Raw genomic sequence first — 6,000 nt, 5'->3', positions numbered from 1 at the left:
AATTTTTAAAAAAATATCAAATATGCAATTGTTATTTTTAAAGGTGGAGAGGTGCCATCATGCCAGGTTCTCAAACAACTACTGTGTTGTTTTTTTCTTTCTAGTTGTTAAGCCTTATTCTGAGCTGCTTAGGGCAGCAGCCTGCAGCTATCAGCAGCAGTGCATTTACATTTTGCCTTTAAACGTTTCTGCATCTGACTACAAGTCTGTAGCAAATCTTATCACCTGAGGGCTTGCTTACACGGGGAAAGAAAACTCATCTGTCTCACATGGCTGGAAGGCTTTTCTCCAACAGATACCTGTGTTTTATTTTAGAAGGATGTCTCTCCACGTCCACCTGCAGCAGCACACAATTTTCTACCATCCACAGCAGCAAAGCTGTGCACTACAGAGTAACACTTCGGCAGAGCCATATTGCAAATCTGTGGTGGGTTACAAACTGGCTAAACATTTTCCCATAAACTGCCTCAGATCAGACATGCTTGAATCTGGAATGGAGCTCAAAATCCAAGGGCAAGAATTGCCAGAGTTAGGTGACGTAAACTACTTAACTATACAGAAAATTTATTTTCCATGTGAAAGATGGTTTCATTATCAAAATTTAAGCAGGTGTATTCAGTTGCTTTCCACCGAAAAGTAATGTTAAAAGACTTTAAAGGAAAATTAAACATGAAGTTCAATCTTCTCTGCTATTGAGACAAATTAGAAAAAAGGCTAGCTATCATAAATTAATCATTAACCTATTATTTACCGACACAGCACTGTAGAAAACACAGCCTGCATACCAGGAGTACCTGATGCACTGTTTTGTTATGCCTAACCATTACTTCTGTGACCTCTGAAATGACAAGCATAAAAATAAGCAGTAATTTATAATTGCTACATGTTCTCTTTGTCACTGATGTACCTGTCTCTAGAGCATGAAGAACTGCAGTGACCTAAAAAACCAGACTTGACAGTTCTGGAGAAGGCTTAAAAAGAAACAAGTTCAAACGAGAGCCAAAATACATGAAATCTTTTTGCCGAATGGCTGAGCTATAAGACCAAAGGCTGGGCTTTCTTGCCTCCACTTAAGAAGCACTTTCTTGTCATGAGAACATTAAAAAATGCTGGATCATGTCTCTTTTTTTCCACTAGCATACATTTTGCATGTAAGCAGCTGTTCCTAATCAATGAGAGTTAGATATTAACACTTCATATAACATGAAAATTCATGTCACAGCCCTCTTTGAAAAACTATAAAGACATTTCCTCCCCTAGCTCTATGCCATCAGCCAGAAAGCACTCAACTTGCTGAACCTACAGCACAGCAACCACGGACCCTCCATCCTCTGCAGCATCCTCCACTGGTATCACAAGAAGGTTTGCACGAAGATCAAAGACAGAATACAGCCATTAGACAGGAACTACATTACTAGCTGGAAAAGTTCATTCTTGCCTTTGGGATACTCAACAGCAAAATGTAAAGGTTAACCGTCTCTAAAGGCAAGGCTATCTTGCCCCACTGCTTCTTCCCATCCCATTCACTTCTCTGTTTTAGCTCCTTCCCATCCCTCCTTAACTGTCATCTGTCTTGAGCCTCTGATCACGCTGACTGACCCCTTGGTTTCTTCCATGGAAGAGAGCTCACAGGGAATTTGCAGGGTTCAGTGTGTAATCTTTCTGTGTGCCCTGGGTCCTGCCAACACAAAACTGCTCCCTTGCCGAGCACGTCCTGGCAGTGGAGTTTAGCTAAAGCATTTGGAGCAAAAGGCTAGGAGCAAATATGCGGAGGCTGAGGCGAGGCTTCCCAGTGGAAGGTCACTTACTCTGAAACATCCCTCCATCACTGACAAAGATATTCCACATTTATCATTCTCAAGTTCAAGTACACTTCAAGGCCAACTTTGTTTCTCTTGAGCAAAAAATGGAAGAAAAGGCATACACTCGGGCTGAGGCTTTTTTCCTTCTAGCTTTCTGGAATTTATAACTGCTCCAAAGTTTCTGCAGGAGTAGAAATAAATTTAAAGGGTAGAAACAGTTACATGCAGTTACTCTGCATGATCAGCTGCTACGCTGAAGCACGAAGCCACAGCCACAGAAGAAATGCACAGTTAAATGATGAGGAGCTCGCTTCTACTCAGGGAGACAACTGAAGCACCCTGAAGGGTATGGGAAGACTGAAGCTACCTGTTTTCACCAAGCTCACACAAACAAGCTCAAGCTGTTGCTATTGATCTTTGATGCCCTTCATGATTTGTGTCCTGAACCACGAAGACCAGGAAGAAGTCTAGGACAGGTTAAAGATTTAGCTAGTAAAGAGCATTTACGTGTCAATGCTGAACTTCCTAGTTGTAACAGAATGGAGGATCACCAACTTTCACAGCATGCTAGGGCTTATCTACTCAAACTTTATGGGGATGATGGGAAGAAGGATACACACATAGTTTTTGCAGTAAAAAAAGCAAACAGACAAAGCAGCCCTCAGGGAAATCAATCAGCCAGTCGAGGAATCCATTTGTGCACACTATTTCTTTGAATGTAAAAGACAGGCTTCGACTACAGCTGCACCTATTTTGTAACTCATATCTTCATCACCTAACTATATAGGCACCATAACAGTCTCTGCTTACACACAAGGTATCTATGACAAACCATTAGTCCTAATTGAGGAAAATACATCACACACACAATGTTTGGATAATTAACCGCCTTTTGGCCTCTGAGAATCAGCACTGAAATTCCAATTTGTTCCCATTTTAACATATGTCTGTATTTCAACATAATGAAGATACTTGGATGCAGTTTTATCACTTCTTTCACAAAGGAAAAGAACAGTCACTTTTCAGCTGAAAATGGATCTGAAAAATGTAACTTTAAGGCTGAATATGCAAGACACTTTAAATGCAGGTGCTTCCTCCGCCAAAATGTTAACACTTTTAACACTGCTTTTCCACAAACATTTTATTTATAGACAATTCTGTCATAAGAAGTTTTTCTTGAAAGAGCTGTAAACCAAACAGTTGAAGAACAAAATCGCAGGATGTACGTTACATTTCTCCCCACTTCCCAGAGCATGTGCCAGAGGCAGTGTCTCACACAGAAGTACAGAAGATCACCTCTAAACCAGCAGACAGATCCATGATATGACAGTCTGTAATGTGATCTTATAATAGCTGATCCTAAATTTGAAAAGGTGAAGGAAAACAATCAGTGCTGGATAAGTTTCATCTAATCATTTGAATGGCTCTATTGTCTCTTTCCTCATGCTAAAGTTTGCTTTGTTGTTGTTTTCATCTTTCCTTTTAAAATAGCCTCCTGCAGCTCTACGCTAAAGATCTTCCTGGAGCTTCTATGCGACAGCTGCAGTATCTTAGCCATCTGTTTAATTTATATTTGCTAATGCAGCTCCTGCTGTTTTCAACTGACAGCTTTTTTCTTTCTTATTACCCCCACACGGGAAATCGTTGCACTTGCCAAAGTTTCTCCATCGTCTCAGATGTCAAATCAAGTCTGGTGACAAAAGGTGATGAATGAGGCTCCTGTGCACCTCCCTTTTGTTTTGTTAAAATTATGAAAATCTGTAAGGGGTTTTTATGTTATTTCTTTGAAGAACAATTATAAGCAAAAAGAAAGGAAGGAGTACGGAAACAAAGAGGGAGATAGTAAAGGGAAATCATACCCCCTTCCTCTCAACGTGGCACTTCTGTGGGAAGGCTGAGGCTGGAGGATCTCCAAGATACTCTCAGAAGCAGAATATCCATTCTGTATCCATTCACTAAATTCGTGATTCAGCCTCGTCAGTCATCTATTCCCACCTACCATGCTTAGGGTTTGGCTGACTACAGGCTTTCCCTTGCAGCCAACAGGCCTCCTAACTTTTCTGGAGTGCTCTGGATGGCAGAAGCATTCACAAGTCAATGGAAAGTGATGGAGCCCCCAGGCCCACATGTTGCAATGCCAGTAGTTAGTGCCATCCTGTAAAGCCTCCTGCAGGAAAGTGCAGGCCCTGCACTGTGCTGTTCAAAGACACTGGATAAAATCACAAACTGGCTCCTGAAACAGCGGTCACTTACACACCAAGCACAGGTGTCACTGTCCCTGTAACTCCCCTTAGAGCATGACAACAAGAAGATTATAGAGTGTATCCCTGCTGAAAAGTGACATCAGCTTTAACACAAAACTTTGCAATTTAACATAGATCCTGCTTAAAACCCTCTCAGCTGAATCACAGCGAGATCTGCAGTGCCTGTCCCAGGTGATGTGACGCTCCGATGTTACAAGGACCACATTTCAGTGACAGAAACAGGGAGACACATAAAACACAACGAGCTGCACACAAACCAAACCCAGAAGCGTGACCGCTCTTCCCTTCTAAATTCCCCCTTTCAAATCAACTTTATCAACTGGAGAGGCACACAGAAACATGAAACGGGCACTTCCCAAAGGGCTGGAAGATGAGTGCTTTCTGGTGCCAGAGAGAGCCCAGCACAGCAGCTGATAAGGAGCAAGCAGGGATGCACATTTGAGGGAATACTTGGGAGACAAGTCATAATCTCTTATTACCACAGTTTCCAGTAGATGATGATGAGAAATTAAGTCTATTGTTCTGACACTCTACAGTTGGCTCCAGCTCCTGAACATCAAAGCAACCCATAAGATGGAACTTGTGGCAGCTCCCTATCTTGTGCACAATCATCCCACCGGGCTTGGGAGGATAAAGTTACTTGAAGCAAAATGAACACTTGCTTTTGAAATTACATCAAGTTAGTGCTGAAAATAACTATTTGTGCATTCTGGAGAAGGTTACTGCTTCATCTTCATATCCCCACTCCTTGAATAATTGTAGTACAAAAAGTCAATCTTTGAAGAGTGCATTGGATAAAACAGAAAAGCAAAAAAGAATAACCCAGAACATCCCTAGACCTAATATATTAATAGCTACACCATACATGAGGACATTACATCCTTTCCTACCCAGGAGATTTTGTCCAAAAGCCAGACAAGTCACTTCTTAATTTTCATTCTGTATCTTTGTCTTTGCATCCACAAACATACATAAATGTTGATGTACTTCACTATAGTACTATTATACAGCGCTATAGGCTAGATACCCAACACAGATTCTAATGCTTTTATAGCTCAGTGCCAATACCAAGGGAAAAAAAATCACCTCAAGGAGTACACAGGTCTGAAAACCTGAAGTTACTACTCAGCTTCACTTTATGGCATTTCATAAGTAATACAATCAAGAAAGCATAAAATGTTAAATTATAATAATGTAGATATAGATTAATGTCCCAAGACACCACAGATCTGTTTCTTACGACTTTCATCAACATACCAAAGACCCACGAAACATGACTCTCAGTGTCTTTGTCTACGGTGTTACCCAGGCCAAAATTATCCTTTGTATCAATTCTTTCTTACCTCAAAAAGTGTCTGTGCAGTCTGAGAAAGAGCTGTGTTGTACCAGATGCAGACTGAGTGAAAACACCATGAACCTGGGGAGAGAGAAGTTTTGGATAAATACGTGTACCTGGCGGTGTAAGGCAGTAATGTTTTCCAAACTGCAGACGTTCTCCAGCCAGGGCATCCAATTCACTTTGGTACCTGAACCACTGCAGTTTTCAGCTCAGGAAATTACTGCAGTGCTGATTTTAGTGATTCCTTCAGCCAGAAACAGGAAAAACTAAACTGACTTCGGCACTGGTGAGGCCTCACCTTGAGTGCTGTGTTCAGTTCTGGGCCCCTCACTACAAGGAGGACATTGAGCTGCTGGAGCGTGGCCAGAGGAGAGCCACCAAGCTGGTGAGGGGTCTAGAAAACAAGTCATATGAGTAGAGGCTGAGGGAACTGGGCATGTTTAGTTTGGAGGAGGCTGAGGGAAGACCTCATTGCCCTCTACAACTAGGTCTCTCTGGCACCTCTTCTCCCAAGGGAATAATGACAGGAGCAGAGGAAATGGTCTGAAGTTGCGGCAGGGGAGGTTTACATTAGATATTAGGAAGAATTACTTTA

The 6,000-nt window shown here is 41.8% G+C and overlaps 1 protein-coding gene across 5 annotated transcripts in view; it reads right to left on the bottom strand.

The window, feature by feature from the left end:
- NDST2 (N-deacetylase/N-sulfotransferase (heparan glucosaminyl) 2) overlaps positions 1–6,000 on the bottom strand; it is a 128,508-nt gene that overhangs the window by 92,943 nt on the left and 29,565 nt on the right. For 3 of the 5 annotated variants that reach the window (XM_014956284.1, XM_014956282.1, XM_014956285.1), the window contains one exon: positions 5,410–5,483. The exons of the other annotated variants lie outside the window; for them this stretch is intronic. The gene's annotated coding sequence lies outside the window, so the exon portion shown is untranslated. The remainder of the gene's footprint in view (positions 1–5,409; positions 5,484–6,000) is intronic. 5 annotated transcript variants of the gene reach the window in all.

Source organism: Calidris pugnax, unplaced genomic scaffold, assembly GCF_001431845.1.
Source record: "Calidris pugnax isolate Ruff unplaced genomic scaffold, ASM143184v1 scaffold196, whole genome shotgun sequence".
NCBI classification, from domain to species: domain Eukaryota; kingdom Metazoa; phylum Chordata; class Aves; order Charadriiformes; family Scolopacidae; genus Calidris; species Calidris pugnax.
Note: the sequence above shows the minus strand (reverse complement) of the source record. Positions and strands in the feature narration are given on the sequence as shown.